Source organism: Camelus dromedarius, chromosome 6, assembly GCF_036321535.1.
Source record: "Camelus dromedarius isolate mCamDro1 chromosome 6, mCamDro1.pat, whole genome shotgun sequence".
Classification (NCBI taxonomy): domain Eukaryota; kingdom Metazoa; phylum Chordata; class Mammalia; order Artiodactyla; family Camelidae; genus Camelus; species Camelus dromedarius.
In genome coordinates, this window is record NC_087441.1 from 82,792,590 (window position 1) to 82,811,250 (window position 18,661).

Genomic DNA, 18,661 nt, shown 5'->3' on the forward strand with positions numbered 1-18,661 from the left:
CTGAAGATGTGTTCAGTTTATAACTCATCTCTACTCCTTGGAAAACAACTCAATAAAAACTCAGTTGGTTTTCCACCAGCCATGGGCAGGGGTGAGGGATACCTTGTTATTATTTCATATAATAATAATAATAATAATAATAATAATAATAATAATAATAATAATAATAATAATAATAATAATAATAAAAGAAGTCTTAAAACAGCACTGGGCACATAAGTGAGAGTCAATAAATGCTTCCTGGCTTAAATCAAAAGTGATGACTCAGTGATTCCATGGCTGCTGTATTTGCTGAGCTAGTTACTCCTTTGCTCCATTACACATTTTTTTAACTGAATAAGAAATACATGCAAATAGTTAAAAAAAATTCAAACAGAGCACAAAAATACACAAGTGAAAGAAGTTTTCCCTCATCCTCTCTTCTTTCAGCCCTCCCTGGAGATGCCACTGTTTACTATCCTTTGGGTGCTTTTCCAGATATGCTATGCACATTCCCACCTATGTATGTAAATTCCTTTAAAGTTTTAGTTATTTTTAACTTAAAGGGATTTAAATCCTCAAGTGGCTTCTGCCCGGGTAATAGAACAGAACAAATCTGACTCCATATTAGATCTTTTCCTTTGACTTTAACCCTATGCTCTGTCTCCTAGGCTTCATCTTGCTTGTAAAACAATGTTGCTTAGAGCCTGAAATATACAGGAGAACCTATTCTGAAGGCTCTGATCTTTAAGTATATTTAACACATTTTCATTCATAAAAAGATAAGAAATTGCAGAATAGAAAATAACGTTTGTTTTGTTAGAGGTTTACAGAGATTTGACCCAGGCAGATAGCTGCAAGAACAAAGGATTCTAACAAGAAGGAATTCCTACACCAAGAAGATTGCAACAACCAAGCACGTAGGAAAAGAGCCTGAATTCTGACTTGGGGAGATGGTTTTCCAGGACATTAGTTTGCCATCTAGGTCTACAGAAACTTGCTATTCCATGCCCCAACACCTGGTCTCCCAACTTATTGGCCTGTCCTGCACTGAAGAGAATGAATTTGGACTTGGTAGCACTCCTATATACCTAGCAAGCTGGGCACTGGAACTGAGTGTTATGGAAACAACAGGCCAGCCAAGGAACAATCACCACTCGGAGTGTTGGCGTACTCAGATTTATTATGCCGGCGGGCTCAGAGGGGCTTCTGCTCCGAAGTTCTGAGCACCCACCTCCAAGACATACACATGAAGTTTTAAAGGGTTAATTACAAGTAAGGGTGTATTAGCCTATAAGGCTCAAGCAACAAAAAGCAAGGAATCAGCACACTGGTGCTTATCAACTTGTAATAGACACTTGTTGAGCTTCGATTTACGAGTTAGCTTGTTAGCCCAGTAAACTGACACTAAACTTCAGATTTACGAGTTAGCCCAGCAGAATTTAGATCAGTAAACCGACACTTATCACACTTAGATTTGTGGCTTAGCTTGTTAGCCCAGCTGGGCTTTTCCTTCACATGAGGACAGCTCTCCCACACCCAGGGAACTACTGTGAGCCCTTGATGGTTCCACTAGGGTGGAATGTGGTTTACCCAGGACGGATGGGGACTATGCACCAACACTCAGGCAGTCTGCTCTGTCTGGGGCTCTGATCTTGAACCACCCCGCTCCCTGCCAGCCCAACACCTGGGACAGTGGAGCTAAGGCAAAGATCGTGCCTGCCTGTTTCCCAGCGTGTAAAAGGGGAATATGTACTCTTCCCAAGGTAGTTCTGAGCGACAACACCTGCGGGTGCTTGGTTCCGAGACCAACAGAAAACCCTGCTCCGCGTGGGGGCAACAGGTGTGATACCCGTAGGGGTTCTGCAGCAGCATCGGATGGAGGGCTGGATCAGGGAGGTAAAACTTGAGCTGCGGGCCTTGAAGGGTTACAGAAGGGTACAGAGGCAGGACTGCCGCCTTCTTCAGGGTGCCACCAGAGGTAAAGCTTTTTCTCTCCATCCCCGCTAGGACCTTACCCTTTCCAGATCCCTCCCTTCTCTCTGCTCTTCCTGTCCATCTGTCTCCCTCCACTTTTTCCCTCCTCTCCTCCCCCTCTCATCTTTTCCCTCCCTCACTGCCCCACTTTCTCTCGCAGAACCCAGAGCGGATTGCTGGCCCTCCTGCGCATGGGCGGTCGGTGTAATCTGGACCGCGGGTTTGAAGCTCAAGCTCCGAGCCGGGATTAGCCCCAAAGGCTTCTCAGCTCTGTCGCCCGGCAGGCCTTTAGGTCCTGCCCGGGGCCGGTGCCTCTGGCTGTGGAAGTGCAATGTGGGGTCTCCCGGGAAAGGGGTCAGGCGGCTGCGGGAGGGCGGTCCGCGTGTCACAGACCACGAGGGCGTGAGTCAGCCTGTGTTCAGCTGAATTGCTCAGGCCAGACCCCTCTGCCCGCGCCACCTGCCCCAGTGCCCCAGTGCCCCAGCACCCCGGCCACAGCTTCACGGGGCCAGGTGTGCACCTGCCGCCTCTCACCCAGCCGGGCTCCCCTCAGTCCGCTGCTGGCGTCCCCTTCCCCTCTATCGCCCGTGAGTCCTCTCCTCCCGGGCTGCCTCTCCTCGGCCACCGGCCCGTCCCCACAACTGGGCGGGATGCGTCCCAGGCGGGCGGGGTCTGCGGACCCAGACGGGGCAGCTGGGGCTGGGGCTGGGGATGGCCTCCGAGCGGGGCTGCAGCCCGCGTTTCCACCCATTTCCCTGCCCTGCGACTCCGGGGCTTCCCTGGTCTTCCTTTCCCGCTCCCTGAGGGACAGCTCAGTGGCGTCTGCGCTGCTCCCCGGGCTGAGAGCCTCCGGCTGTAAAACCCAGCTACTGGTGGAGTCGGGAAAAGGGATCCTCAGTGCCAAGCGAGCTTCTGTCTCCTCCCTCAGTGTTTCTGCCCCAGGTAAGTTCCTTGAACACTTTCAGGTGTTATGATGGCGGTGCTTGTTGGTGTCATGTGTTTTTATAGTGTGAGGGATTACAGTGTTGAAAGCAGGGCTTTGTTCAGTTAAAAATGAGCTGAAGGCATAAGGCTGTGACATCCTCCTTCATTCCCTCTCCCAGGGTGAAACGTGTGACCATCCATTTTAAAAAGACAGTTACATTCCCTAACTAGCCCAGCCCAGCTTGGTGTGTTAACAGGAACAGCACCACCAGAGGCGTTGGAGACCCAGGGACATTGCAGTCCTAAAGAGCTCCTGGCACAGTTTGGTTTGTTTTGGTTTTTTGTTTTTCTTAAATTGTGGGGCAGACTAAGTAGTATAGAGGGAAAAATAATTGTCAAGAAATATTTTTTCATATTAAAGCTTTATTGTGATATTGTTCACACACCATGAAGTCCATCCATTTAAATGGTACAATTCAGCAGCTTTTAGCATATTTACAGTTGTGCAACAATTATTATTCCAGAACATTTTCATCACATCAGAAAGACCAGTGGAAATGAATGACCTATCCACCCCTCCCCAGTGGTGGTTCTAAAGAAGTTTCTTGGCTATTCTTGACCATAAATTAACTTGTTACATTCCATGAAAAATCTGGTAGGAATTCTAATCAGAATTGCAATGAATCTGTCTATCAAAACAGGAAGAATTAATGTCTTTATGGCATAAACTTCTTCTACCCATGAATATATCTGGGACCCTATATTTTCAACTCTCCAGAGCCTGGCCCATGGGAAGTCCTCACTAATTGTTGGGCTTGTGAATGATGAGATTCTATACATCATTAGTTGCAACTGTAGCCTTTCACAGAAGAGAAAATTAACCTCAGTGAAGCCAAGTGACTCTCTGATGGTCAGAAAGAGTGACAGCCAGTGCTGGAGTGATCCAGTGGACTTGGTGCTTGCAACCAAAATTCTTCAGCAGCTACAGCTAAGGGGATTAGAGTGTTCTTTTATTTTTTCTTAAAGGCGTTGCTTTTATTTTTACTTATTTTTTTAAATTAATTTTTATTGAAGTGTAGTCAATTTACAATGTTAGTTTCAGGTGTACAGCAGAGATTCAGTTATAAACATATGCATATGTGTATACATATGTTTTAGATTGTTTTTAGTACAACTCATTACAAGAACTTGAATATAGTTCCCTGTGCTATATAGTAGGTCCTTGTCATTTATTTTATATTTATTAACGTGTATCTGTTAATCCTCCCTTTCCTGCCTGCTAACCACAGTTGGCTTTCTATGTCCATGAGTCCATTTCTAGGAGCACCATTTTTCTTAGTAATATATGCTGGTTGGCTGCTTTCAGTTTCAGTAATTCCATTTGTGGGAGCTTTTCTTCTGGTGGCCTTTATGTGGTTTGTACACGTGGTAATAGAGGTCTGTATTTGGGAGAACTCCAGGCCTCGTGTAGTCCCTGGTACAGAGTTCTCACTGAGTTGATGCTTGAACTGGGAAAAAAACAAAGTAAATGTTGGAATTTCCAATATGGTTGAGACTTCCAGGTTTCTATAACCTGCTTAGCCCACCTTAATATTGGCTGCACCCATACTTGGTAATTTGGTGGAATTTCATGGTATGGTGGTGTAGAGACAGGGCCTTTTATGCTAATTCTCTTTCCTTTTTCTAACACTCATTCTCCTGGGCCTCCCAGATCCTCCCCCAGCAGTGCCCAGGGCTGGCTTGGTGCTACGCTGAGGATATATTTATTAATAAGGCCCTTTCCTCATCTCTTCTGAGCTTCCATTTTTTTCTCTGCACAATGAGGGCTTAGACTAGATATGTGCTTTTCAGTTTCTTTTAAAGCCATGTTTCCTTTGAGAAACAGAAAATGCAAATCACTCCTCCCATCCCAACCCTTTAGATTTTGATACAGCCTCCAAGGAGTGACATAGCACTTTGTGGAAAATTGATGTGATTGTGATTCCAGGTGGCACAGAAAAGACTCCAGAGATTTATTGCAGGGAGAGGGCAGGAAAGGAGCAGTATGTCACACTTTCTAGTGTGAGCACTGGAGCAATGGCTTGGATTTAAATACGGTGTCTGACGTGGCCTCTCTCTAATCATGTACAATGTGATAAACTTCTCTACCTCAGTTTTTCTTGATGTGTCAAGTTGGCGTGATAATATTTTAGGGCTTTTGTGAAACATTATACACATAATCCATTTGTGTTTCGGTAGAAATAAGACCTGCTAGGGATTCAGGGATTTGTTTAAAAAAAAAAAAATCTTGTCCATAGCACTCTGTCGGTGTGTATTTTGAATTTCCTGGAGGGTGAGGGTTGAGTCTAAAGTCCATCGTGGGACAGGTGGCCCATAGTTCTCTGTGCGCCTGATTGCCCCCTCCTCCCCAGTCCTCTTCCTCAGTCCAGGATTAAGTTCCCTTGTAGATTTACACAGAGGTCTTGTGGAAATGGCTTTTCATTTTATTGTTTCACCAAGAAGGGCTGCCATCATGATCTCTGTGGTCAGGTTTTGAAGGGCTGCCATCATGATGTCTGGTCAGGTGAAGGCTATGCAATTGGGAGTTTCTATTTAATAAAAAGAAAAATATTGCAAATAGAAAATTAGAACAAGGGTGATGACAGGAGCTCTTGGAAGTGGGCACCATTAGTTTTGTTAGCTTCAGGTGCAGTGGCCTCTTGCCACGAGGACCCATCCTCTTGCTCTGAAGTTGGAGGGACCAATGGGTTGAGTGGGAATGTTAACTGAGTGTATCTCATGTGCTGGGCATTGTCCTATTTGTGCTTTGTGTTCCTTATTTGAGACAGTGAGCTCATTTAACCTCAGTAGCCTCTTTAAAATATTAGACTTTTTATTTTGAGATATAATGTAGATTCCCATGTAGTTGTAAGAGATAATATGGAGAGGGCCTATGGACCCTTTGTATAGTTTTCCTTAATGGTTCCAACTTGCAAGTTTGGGGTACAATTCATTACTGACTCACTAACAATTTGAGGTTTGTGTTATTGCCCTAATTTTATTCACGATTAAACTGGGGCTTAGAGAATCACACAGACCTGACCAGGTCACCCACATGGTTAGTGTAGAGACGGGTGGAACGTGGGCTTGGGATTTCCAGGCAGTACCATTATGATGGTCTGTGGCAGGGAGCAGCATTCACTTTGCTGGGTTATTCATTCATTCAACAAACATTATTGAGTAACCTCTGTGGGTCAGATGCTTTCATAGGGTTACCTGATTCTTCAGCAGTCCTGAGAATCAGGTAATGTTTATATTTTTTAATCTGAGAAAATTAGCTCTAAGAAGTTATAACCCCCCCAAAGGAAATATAGCTCATAAAGGAGCGATACTAAATTTGTACAGTCACCCCTTTTTATGCAGGTGGTACCCTAGGCATTTTACATTTGCAAAATTCTGTAATCCAGATATATTCATGTAAGGCAAAGATTTTTTTTTTTTAATTGAAGTATAGTCAAGTTTACAATGTTGTGTCAATTGCAAGGTTTTTTTTTGAATTTTGAATTAAAAAATATTTTTTCAGGAGGGTAATTAGGTTTATTTATTTGTTTCATTTTTTAAAATGAGGTACTGGTGTTTGAACCCAGGACCTCGTACATGCTAAGCACATGCTCTACCACTGAACTGTACCCTCCTCCCCAAGGCAAGTTTTCTTATCCATTATTCTGAAGCTTAGGAGTTCAAATAAATTGGATAGAAATCCAGATCTTTTGATCCCACTGTAGTACTTTTCTTTATATTCTGCTGAAGGAGGTTGGGGAAAGCACTTCCTTTGTTCATTTCCTTATTCAGCATTTTTCAGCAGTGACTTTGCATCAGGGCCTTGGTAGGTGCTTGGAAACAGAAAACAAGTAATGACCCTTCTCTGCAGGGCAGGAAGCCTAGACCAAAAGCTGGGTAATGTGATCCGAGCTACGGTAGCCATTTGAAGACTCTGAGGACAAACTGTACCCCCGGATTTGCTTGAGCTTCCCTTGCCTTCTGGTTGGTACACACCAGGTCACCACAACCCAGATGGGCCTGCAGCCCACAGTACAGTATGTACCTCGATCTCCTCTCCCCTCTCGTCGGGGCCTGCAATATGAGCATCCCTGACTACGTGCAGTGTGCTGAGGACCACCAGACTTTCCCCATGGTGGTCGAACACGTGGGGATCATTTCAGAGGAGAATTTCTTTTGCATCTATAAGTGAATCACCTTGGTGAGTCAGATCAGTCCGTGCGGCTCCCAGTGGGCAATCTGTATCCACTACAGGCACCACTATGCGCCCAAGAATGGGTGGAGCGTCTTCCAGACCCACCGCAAGGTCTTGGGCCTTGTCATCATTACTGACTGCCTCTCGGCCAAGGTTTCGAGAAGCTCCACGTGCAGAGGTGCTGTATGGCACCACGCTCTATGACTCTCAGCTCTTTGACTTTCTGCTGCATGGGGAGGTGGCCGAGCAGCCGCGCACCGAAGTGGCCTTCAATTTACGAGGACTGCAGGGTGGTGGAGAAGAGGATCGAGGACTTCACTGAGTCACTCTTCATCTTGACTAAGTCCAAGTGGCTGGACGGTGCATCCGACAATTTTGGGGACAAGATCCTCCTTCTCTGCATCCCATTTGAGAAGGAGGACATCATGGGACTGGACACAGAAAGCAGGTAAGTTTACCTGGAGGCCAGTCCACACTGGCTGTGTGCCGGGTTTCTTCCCTACATCCAGAAAGGGATCAGGAAGGAAGAGGACTCTCTTGTAGCCAAGGGTGGAGGGAGGTGCAGCCCGCAGGTTTACAGACATTTAAAAGTGAATCCGCCTTTGTTTCAGAGAGATCCTTTTAGGGTTATTGTGGACACTTACTCCAGCTTTTCAGCCAGGACCCTGGTGGGACCCCTGGAGTTGCTGTCCAATAGAGTAGCCACAGCCACTGATGCTAGGAGAGCTGGGGAGGAGGCTGCTCTGAGCTGAGATTTGCTGTAGGTCAAATGCACATCAGACGCTGAGACTTGTCTAGTAAAAAGAATGTAAACTATCTTGTCACTTCCTATATTGATTACATGTCAAAATGATAGTATTTTACATACAGTAGGTTAAGATTTGTTCTTAAAATCAGTTTCTAGTACTTGTCTTTTTGTTTGTTGGTTTGTTTCTTTGTTTACCGTTTTAAATGTGGCAACTGGGAAACTTTCTTTACATGGCTCTCATTTCATTTGTTGGGCAGCCTGTCTTAAGACAGTCTAATCCCTTTGCTTGTAGATGAGATGCTGAATCCCGAGAGGCAGAACGAGGCACTGGTTGAGCTGGGGCTGGAGCCGGTGTCTCCTGCCTCCCAGGCCCAGCACCTGTTCGGCTCAGGCCCTCTCTTCCTGCCCGACAGGCAGCATGCCATGTTAGGACATCAGAATCACCGCCAGGGACCTCCGAATGAACTCCTTATGCAGGGAAAGGCTTATCACGGAGTATGGGAAAGAGCAGGGAGATGTTCATCCTCACTTTGTCCCTGTGATTAAGTCAATGGCCCCACTTTGTCTTGGAATTACAGACGAGCTCTTCTGTGCTGCCTACCCCCCCACCATTTGCTCTGTTTCCCCGTGTATCTATAGTGCTGTCCTTCGTGCAGAAGAGGGTGACATGCCTTTGCCGAGAGGTGGTCCCCCTTTGCTGGGGAGAGTGAGGGAAGCTGTGTGCCCACGGCCTATGGCCTCGGGCCTTGAGTCTGGAGAGTACTCATGGCGGTCTGACAGGTGACGGTCGGAGGACCTGGCACGGCTGCCGGGCCCACTGTGGAGGCAGTGCTCTGTGATTCTTGAAATTAACTAAGATCAGATTCTACTTTCTGGTTGTTGGGAAGTTGGAGGAGCAGATGCCAGAGGATTGATAAAAAGAATGTCCAGACCAGCCCTGTGAGTGATAGGCACAGGGGACCCGAGTCCCCCACGTGTGTGAGGTGCCTAGCGGGCTCTGGATGAATTTTCTGTTCCTCCCGGTCATAACTCTATGGCTTAAGGAAGGGGCAAGGCATGTCATGGACTGTACTTGTCCTCACAGGGCCCTGTGATCTTCATGCCCGCAGTCCCCTTCTGCTCCTTGGAGATGAGGTGTCAGGTTTAGGAGCCTGGGCACTGCTGAGGGCATAGCTGCCAGCACTGTGCTACACCGAGGCTGGCTCCGTTCACCTCTCATGTCACCTCCTGCTGAGCCCAGAGGCGTCAGTCAAGGTAGGTGCATAGGTGCAACATACGCAGAGACCACCTTCTCCCCCTGGACAGATTGGCTGGTGAGCAGTGGAAGCCTAGAGCCCTGCCCCAGCCCCAGGCCAGTGCCGCCTCTTTTGTCATAGGAGGCACTGGTGACATTTTTGCTCAGCAACTGCTTGGCTCTGACTCTGCAGACCCACCAGAGAATGCCAACTTGTTTTTGCCTTTTGAAGTCTGCCCTTGAGATTTGGCGGAGTAGCTGGATGTGTGCTTAGCCCATAGTGGTTGACACTGTCACCATTGATTACCCAGAACCTTGTGTACCAGGCATGGCTCTCGGCATCAAAATACAGCAGCGCATTAAACCTCCCTCCTGGTGGGTCTGTCTGTTTTGTTACCATAAGGGCTCAGCCAGCATCTTTACGTCAGTGAGATAACGTGGCCAGTGAGCTCGGGTCAAGCACATTCTCCTCCAGTCACTTTTACTCCATTTTTGCTTTTACTATTCCACAGTCATTAATTTTTTCAACAATGCTTTGGTACAGGAACAGCCTAATTCTCTCCTGCTACTCTTGGTGGAAGTGAGTAAAACTGTCCAGCCTGAAATGCGACCACAATTTGTAGCTCAAAAGCTGCCTAGACGCATATAGGTGGAGTTTTGGTTAGGGGCGCTGACCACGTTGGGGTCCCCCGGCAGCGCCGCTCCCCTCAGGCCCCTGCCTTCCCTGGAGCACGAGGTGAGTGTGGGTCTCACCGTCACAGCATCCCTGGCCTCACACACTCACATAAATTCTTGTACATGCTGTCAAAATCATTTTTGTTCTTGTGTGTTTCTAATTTTCTCTTGTTCCTCTTTTCCTTTTTCTTTATTCTTTTTCTCTTGTACTGCCCAGTGAGCATGTTGTTGCGTCTGAAAATGTGGGCTGTGCACACCCTGCATTGGAAATAGCCAGATTGCCCTCCGTACTGTCTCCATCGCTTTAAAGAGCAAAAACTTAACAGCTGCCTTGATCCATGTATTATCCTAGTCATTTTTTATTTTCTAATTTTTTGGAAAATTTGCTTTGTTAGCACATCACCCACTGGTGTTTGATACCTGTTAAAATCCTTGCTTTGAGGAACCTGTTTGGTCCTCCTTATATTTGGTGACAAATGCGCCCTTATTAAATTTGTTTGATTGTTTTGAAGAAGTGAGATGCGAATTGATTTAGGCGGCTGCTGAGGGATTCTTTTCATGGAGTATTTAAACTTGTCAAGTCAAAGTCTGCAGCATCTTGCTCGATTCCTGCTTTTACACAAACGTGCTCTTCACGCGGTTCCTGTCTGTCACTGTGTGACGTGCGTGATGGCACTTCCTGGCCAGCGGTCACTGGTGAGAAAGTGACAGGCTCGTGGGTGTGCAGCTGCAGGGGACGCTGTTGGAGGAAGCAGTCACCGTTTAGTTATTTAATTTTTTTTTTTTTTTGCATTCAACATCCCTGTGCCATTTACTTTAATTTGCCTTCATAAAGTGGCTTAGGGGGGTCTAAAATCCATGCCACTCTTGTGTTCCCTTTACGAGGCTGGTTTTTCTGAGTATCAGGACAACATGGCCTTCTCCTAAGTAGCTGGCTCACCTGGATCTGGTTGACACAGGGACCGCTAAAGGGGACCGTAGCTTCCTCTCTTCTCCAGCCAGTGGGCATTCAGAGCCGGGTCTGAGCTTTGCCTCAGCAGCTGTGCAGGCCTCCCTGCCCCGGCCTTTACTTTTAACCCATGTTGGCATAAATAGCTGACTCCGTGTCTGTTGCAGCTGACGTCCACCACTGACGGCCGTGTCGTTACTTTGTGGTAGGGAGTCTGCAACACCCCAGCCAACCTTGAAGGAAGATGTTTTGGCCGACCTAGGACCTTGGATTCTCACCCCCATCATGGTTCATCTCACTCGGTGGAAGGGTTTGGCCACCACCATCATGCTGAACATGAGGCCTTGTTTCTCCTTTCATGCTCTGGTCCAAATGTGGACACTTCATTTATCACTGAATTTGTCTCGCTTGAGACAGGCCATAATATCTGAATGAGTCCATCACATTCTGGGTGGGGAACAGAACAGAAGTAAGTGTCACACTTAGATGGAGTCTAGGCTGTCCGGGTTGGCTAATGCTGGCTGGGATCTTTGATGGCCGGGCTGTGCCCTGGACACAGGCCTTTCCCGTGGCTCCCGAGATCCCAGGGTTTGGAGTGAGAACAGCCTTGCCTGGGTTCCTCCATCCTCATCTGCTCACTGGCAAGTGTGTCTGCTAATTAGGAGCTCCCCCAGACCTCGGGCCCTTCAAAGCTCAGACCACGGGAGAACCTTGAGTCCCTTCTCCTGGGCCTCCTTTGTGAGAATCCAGTGCCTTCTGAGGTGACCAGCGGCAGGAGATGCCTCCCTCTCCAGGGAGCACCCTACGGAGGACTGTTAGTCAGTGTACCATGCTGTGAACTTGGGGGGTTACGGCCATGGTCCCTGTAGAACCACATTTGAGATGGGCTTAGTGACGGAAATAATAGGACTGATTCCAGGGCAGGGATTAGGGGAGGGTACATTGGAAATTGAATGTGACCTCAAACACATAGTTGGGTGCTGGGGTTGTTACTAAAATGGGGAGTCTGGGAGGTACCTGCCAGGAATCGAATTCCAGAGTAAATGGTGAACATGAGGCATTTTTAAGATGCCATTTGTCATCCAAGTTAGGACTTCAAAGAGGCACTCGTGTCTATGAGATTGTGGCTCAGGTGAAGGAGCCGGACTATAGATACACGTTGGGAGTCGTCATTCTTAGCTGGTGTTCATAGCCTTCCATGTGAATTAGATCATCTCGAGAGCTGCAGACTGAGGCTGAGGGGGGGCAGGGCCCTGCCTGGGTTGGAGGAAAGCCCAGACCATGCAGCTTTGGTGTGTCAGTCAGCGGCATTTGCGATTTCAGCCTAATGCCATTTATCTTTAAGGGGCCGGGGGCTGTGCAGGGCCAGCCAGGAAGAAATCTGAAGGGAGGGTCGTGGCCACGTGTGTGTCTTGGGAAGATGCAGAGTCTGCAGGGTCCGGGAGGGTAGACTTCTTAGAAGCTGGAGTGAGGAGTGGGCAGAAGGTAGTCACACTCACCTGTGAGGGAGGGGGGAGTCCTTGGGAGTCCCCACCCTACCAGACTCGCTTTCCCATGAACAGAAGGCAATCATACAGAGTATCTGAGGTGAGAAGGGATGGGTGCTGGGAGGGGAGCCAACCTGGAGAATGGTGCTTGGAAATATCTGGAATAGTCTCTCTGGAAAATAGAGTTAAAAATACCCAGAACCTTAAGAACGTTGATAGTGACTGGGGAGGAGGCAGTTTTTCTGGCCTCCTAAGGGTAAGTCATGTATCCAGGGATACACAGAAGAATCGGGCATTCTGTTCCGTGGTCTTGATCCTTACCGGGGGAACAGTGCAAGTTTAAAGGGGGAGAAGGGCAGTGGAGGGAAACTAGCCAGGCCCCGTGTCAGGTACCAGTCGGCCGCCCTACTTGCGTGTTGAATTCACATCCATGCCTCCCAGGTGGGCGGTGGCAGCCCCCTTTTGCAGATCGGGAAGCCTTCTCAGAGGGTTAAGGAATTGGTCCGTTTAGTGGCTAGTAAATGCTGTAGCAGAATTCAAGCAAGGCATTGTCAGACTTCAAGGGCATGTTTTCTCTACTAATTCCGGTACCTCCCTGTTGAACCTGGAATGGTGAATTGGGTCAGTTTTGGAGCCTTTCAGAAAAAGTACGATTTAAGTGCCTCAGGACTGTTTCACAAAGCTCAGCGTTCTTTGATTTTTCTGAAGCACCGCAGTGCTTTTCGCCCCAAAGTTGTTAGGTTTTACTCCATTCTCGATGACGTGGTTGCAAATCACGTACAGGTGCAAAACCAGACTTAGCAGCTTCTGAAGGGAAACTCTCCAGTTCTCCCTTGATCGGCTTTCTTCCACGGGATGTAACTGTGCTGCAGCGTAGGCCTGAGTTTTACTTATGGAGTGAGGGTTTAATATCCAAAGTTAGCATAAAATGGTCAGATGAAGAAAATCGACTTTGACAATTTATTTTTGGGTTTCATTAGACAAGATATACTATCAATTAATGACCCATATAGCAAATGAAATTGACTACAGAACATTGCATTTCTTACTTTCTATTTAGAGTTCTCTTACAGAATATGGTTGCCTGCTTTGGAACATCCTCTCCACCACCACGGCACCTATCAGTGTGTTGGTGTGATTGCATTTACGCAGTGAATGTAATCTGGTCTTCCTCAGCCTCAAACACTCCAGTGAAGAATCACGGGCTGTAGCCATCTCTTGGTCACGCAAATACTTCTAAAATTATATGATGCCAGAAAAGAAGGAAGAGAGAGAGAGAGATTGCCTTTATCAAAGTTCCTTTCAATTCTAACTGCAAACTGTTGTTAAGCAGCTCTGGTTTCCTTTGGATATGAATATATACATTTCTTTGCATGTAATCTGGGTTTTGGACTAGAACACCAAGTTCTTGCTGTCCACAAGCCACAAAAACAGTAGCCAAATTGCACACGTGTGAAATTGTTTATACTTTTTCCTGAGAAAGTATCCTTGAATTTGGGACTTGGGCTGTGATTTTTGCTTTTTGCTTCCCCCACCCCTCTTGTAATCTCTCACTCCTTCCCATGTGGCCCCCAAGAGTTCGTGGTCTCAAAGGAGCGGGCAAACACCCAGTTGGTCACCATGTACTGCTGCTATAGATGAAGCCCAACCAAGACCTAAAGGACATTATCAGAGAGGACTTCCTGGAAGAAATGGACTCTACATTCATTTGTGAGGACAGAGTGTCAGCCAGGAGAAGTAGTCAAGAATGTGGCTCAGGTGGCAGGTGCAGCCCGGGCAGATGCCTGGAGGCTTTTGGCGTGGGGAAACGGGGAGAGTGCCCTGTGTGGTCCAGGGTGGAAGGTGCCCCTGCTGGTGAGGACACTGGAGAGGGTCCGGGATGGAGGTCTTTGGAAGAGCTTGGGTTTTACTAGAACTGACACAGTAGTCAGTGAAGGGTGTCATCAGAAAGTGACCCTCAGGAAAGGTAATTCTGGTTTTGCTTCTGATATTCTACAGACACAAGGGTCGGGACGGGCGAGAGTAGGTATGTCTGTCCCTTTGAGACCCACCCCGTCATTCATTTATTCATAACACGTGCACTTCTGTGTGTCTAGGGGAGAGAGGGTGGAGCCACATTAGTAAGCAAAATGTATTTGCTTCTTGTGAGCTTAGCATTGTCAGAAGTTGACTTAGCCTACAATGTTCTAGGAATAGAGGAACAAATTGTGGAATTTGGAAGGAGGGAAGGCTTCCTTGGGAAACAGTCAAAATGAGCCTGGAGACAAGTGGGAAGTAGGAGCAATTCAGGGGACCCCTGAGGTCACTGGGAACCTGTGTACTGAGGTGAGGCTGGGCAAGCAGTGTCTGGGGTGGGACTAGAATTCCACCAGGGAGCCTCTGAAGGGTATGAAGTGGGGGTGATGTAATCAAATTTGTGATTTGGGAAGACTGCTGTGGCTCTGTGTGTGTGTGTGTGTGTGTGTGTAGCAGGGAAGAGGGGAAGGGTGCCACCAACAGGGGGGTCATTAGAAGAACATTCACAGTCTGGGAGAGAGGCGTCGGGACTGCTTGGGGATGGCAGGGGCAGTGTGGATGCCGGATTTCCTTATGGGAAGGGCTTGTTAGCAGGGCGACCCTAGAGGCGACTTTTGGCTGGAAGAAAACAGATGGAGGCTGCCAGGTGGACTTTCCTCTTCTCTCCTTCCCTGCCTTGTGTGATGATCTTAGCTCAGCCAACTTTTGGAAAAGAAGAGCTAAGTTCCAGGGTAGCCCAGGAATTTGTTGAGCTCGTTCGAGTGAGATCTGATAGGATTTTGGTTTGTGTTCAGATCTGCATGTTCACTTAGCTAGAAACGTCCCGTCATTTCGATTTCTATAGGGGTTTTTATTCTTGATAAAGATTGCTTTCTTGGTGAGAGGAAATTTAATACAGCTGTTGGCTTTCTCAAAAAAAATCATATCTTTTAAGAACTTTAATATTCAAAACAATAGGAATATATTAAATTGTTAAAGTAAGTCTTTGGTGCAGTGTCTTTGCTTTCTGAGCTAGTGTGGAGTTAGAGCCTTTGCATTACTTAAGAGCACATACTTGTCAGTATTTAAAGAGCTGTTAGTGAGCTCCCCAGGCCCCACCTCTCAAAACATCATTAAAGTTTGCTCTGAAATAGTGAGGTCATAAAGGTCTTATTTGCAGAAACGAAACAGTTGGTTTATAATAGGCAGCATAGCTCCCTTTATAAAATAATAATAGGTTCAAAATTAAGAAAGTGGAGGATAATTGATTTTTTTTAAAGCTGAAACATAAACTTTCTTGTGCTAATGTTGCAACTGGAAATTTTGAAAAGAAAAATCCTACTGTAATATCATCTACGTGGAATACATATATGACTTTCACTTTTGAAAAGTAACTGCGCGGTGGTTTTTGAAGTCAGGAGCATTCCAACTCAGATACTGGCAGTGATGGTTGCTGGTTTTTAATGGAAGGGACTAAATTTGCCTTCTTAGCTTTTTTTTTTTTTTTTGGAGTGAAAAGGTTGAGTAGTGCTTTGCCAGCATGATTTTGGGGCAATTTGAGGGCAGATGTCGTGTACCAGCAGTGAGATATTTCCATGCATTTTATTTTCCGGACATCACCAGGGCACATGTGGGGTTTGTGCCTGCAGGCTGGAATGCTGCTGGACTCCCTGATCCATCACCGTTATGTCCTGGAGCTGCTCCGGTCAGTGAATGATTTTCTGTGGCTTGGAGGTAATGTGGTCTGAGGCAGATGATCAGATGTGCAGTTAAAGTACTATTACTTGAAATAAGAGTAACCTAGAAACATGGCTCTAACAATACAGGATGAGGGAGAATTGGCTGAGCTGCTTGCAGTGGGGAGTCTTCTCAGGTGACTCCCTCACCGTGATTCTTGCCAGTATCCGCCCCAGCCCTGCACGGTAGTCCTGCCGAAGCAAGCATGCTCTTTGCTCAGAAACGCACTGAATTTCCTTGTGCCTCTGTTTGTTGGCTTGTTTTTTGAAAGCACGTCTTGCCCTTTGCTTAAATGCCATCCATGGTAGTCACTTCTTACACTCATTCTACTGGACTTCGTCCATAAATAGCTGCTGAATGGAAGAACAGAATGTAGTATCTCCATGTAGTGGAACATTATTCACATGTAAGGGTGAATAAAAAAGAAAAAACAAATAAAGAGGAAAATGAAAAAGGCTACCAGTTCTGGGAACTCATCCCTGACTGTTCAACCCGCACTTTTCCCTTTGAAACCAAATCACTTATGCTCCACCGTACTTTTTTTGATAGTACTTACTACCTTCTAATAAACTTTAACTTTTTCAAAAAAAAGAGAGAGAGAGATGCTGATACCACTTCAAAATGGACAAGCCTTGAAAACAGCATTTTAAGTGAAAGGAAGCAGACACAAACGGCCACATATTGTTGATTTCAGTGATCTGAAATGCCCAGAAAAGGCACATGCAGAGGCAGAGAGCAGGGGATGGTTGAAAGGGGCTGGGTGGAGGGGGATTAGGGAGTGACTGTTAGTGACAGGAGGTTTCTTCTGGGGTGATGAAGTGTTCAGGAAATAGATGGTGGTGAGGGCTGCACAACTGTGAGTATGCAGAAGACTGCTGAGCTCTGTCTCTGGGAGTGCCTGTTGTTGGGGCGGCTTTATTTTGTTCTCATCGTGCAATGAGAAGACTCATCTGCTGCTGTGGCCGTTCTACTCCCGTGAGTGGTGAGGGTCAGAGACTTTGTAGAGTCATGTTTCTTTTTTTTTTTTTTTGACCCTTGCTGAGTGTAGGCAAAAAAGGTTTAAGCCTGAGAAAGTGCTCCATCTGCAGAAATGTCTTTTAGTTTGGCATGGTGTAAAAATCTTGAGAGCTTTTAAATCATTGAGGACAGCCTGTGGGGGGAAACAGCCCGTGAATCCTGGGTAAGTCCCGGAAGAGCTGCGCTTCCCTCCCTGACACGGGTGGGGATTTCACCCCCGTTCAGGCAGTGAAGTGCCCAGACCCGAGAGCGGAGTTGACAGTCGTGAATATTTACGTGAATCCACTACTTCATCTTGGATATTAATTTCAAGCTGAGTCAGTTTGTGGCGGCAGCCTCATCCTACATCAGGAATTTATAGTATCTGCTCTTTGAGGTGAAGACCTGACAGACTTGACTATTTAACAGTCTCCCTTGAATTGATATGTCAGATTCCTTTGTCAAAAGCAAAACAGCAGAAATACAGACGTCCTTTAATGCCAATGTGACCTGGAACGGGTTTAGTCTCTGTGCCTCAGTGGCCTTATCTGCGGGTGGGGATGATGATAACAGTGCTTCCCTCAGAGGGGCTGGTGAGGGGAGAGTTAGGAGCACACATGGAGGACTTATACGAGATGCTCATGAATGACCGAATTTAGTGCTCTCAGCCTGGTCAGGCCTCAGGAGCAGAGATGTCAGAACAGAGCAGTCCTAGCGGGAGCTCGATCCGTGTTGGCAGGTGTTACAATCAGTAACACCTCTGTGGGTTATCAGGTAGTTTTAAGACTTGGTAATATGAATTCATGAATAATGTTAGAAGACTAGACATCTCAGATCCTGTTTACATAGTTCTCAAGATTTCCTCTGAGAAATGGATGTTTTCTCCCCATCTTAAATCTGAGATGAGTCTCTAAAAAATTCTGTATTCCTCCATCTTTTTGCTTTAATTCTCCATTTCTTAAAAAAGAAAGTTTTTAAATGGAGTTTATGGGGACTGAACTGAGGGCCTCATGCATGCTAAGCACATACTCTCCCAAATGAGGTATAATCTCCCAAATGATTTTTTTTTTAATTTACTTTCTTAGTATTCAGAGGTTAGAGGCCTCTAATTCTTTTTCTGGAGACTTGTCCATGAACCTGTAAATCTATTATTAATGGACAAAACTTTGTTTTTTAAAAAAATTAATAGAATATTCTGCAATCCATCCAAAAGGAAATGCTCATTGGCTTAAAATGTTTCTCCTTTAAGGTGATTTCTCCTTTTTGGTCTAGCTCAATTTATTAACAGACATCCTCATCATCATAATGACCAAACTCGCTCTGAGTGGACACATACCTAAGGCTAAAATGCTTTCCTCATATTTTACTTCATAGCAGGTGTTTGACGGTAGGTATCAGTGTCTCCTTTTTTGCAGCTGAGGGATTGATAGATGGAGCAGCTTGTCCCAAATCACACGCAGCTGGCGGTGGCTAGCTCGGTGCTGGAACCCAGGCTGCACAGGATGCATTCTTAATTGCTCCTCTAATCAGCCTCCCGTTGAGTGGTTACCCGAACGCCTGTGACTCGATAAATGGCCGATTTAAGTGATCTCAGCCTTATGAGGCCTTCAAAGGAGAGACACCAGTGAGAATGTGAGACAGAGTGGCATAAATTAAATTTGTACATTTTCACAAATGTTTAATTCTCAGGTAATTACTTAAAAACTTAATTTTTTTATTTTAGTGG

The 18,661-nt window shown here is 46.3% G+C and overlaps 1 long non-coding RNA gene across 4 annotated transcripts in view; it reads left to right on the top strand.

The window, feature by feature from the left end:
• Positions 1-7,319: 7,319 nt before the first annotated feature.
• LOC135321523 (uncharacterized) overlaps positions 7,320-18,661 on the top strand; it is a 57,442-nt gene continuing 46,100 nt past the window's right edge. Inside the window, exon 1 of one of the 4 annotated variants that reach the window (XR_010381362.1) lies at positions 7,320-7,562. This is a non-coding gene — a long non-coding RNA (uncharacterized LOC135321523). The remainder of the gene's footprint in view (positions 7,563-18,661) is intronic. The other 3 variants (XR_010381360.1, XR_010381361.1, XR_010381359.1) reach the window with 3 other exon arrangements.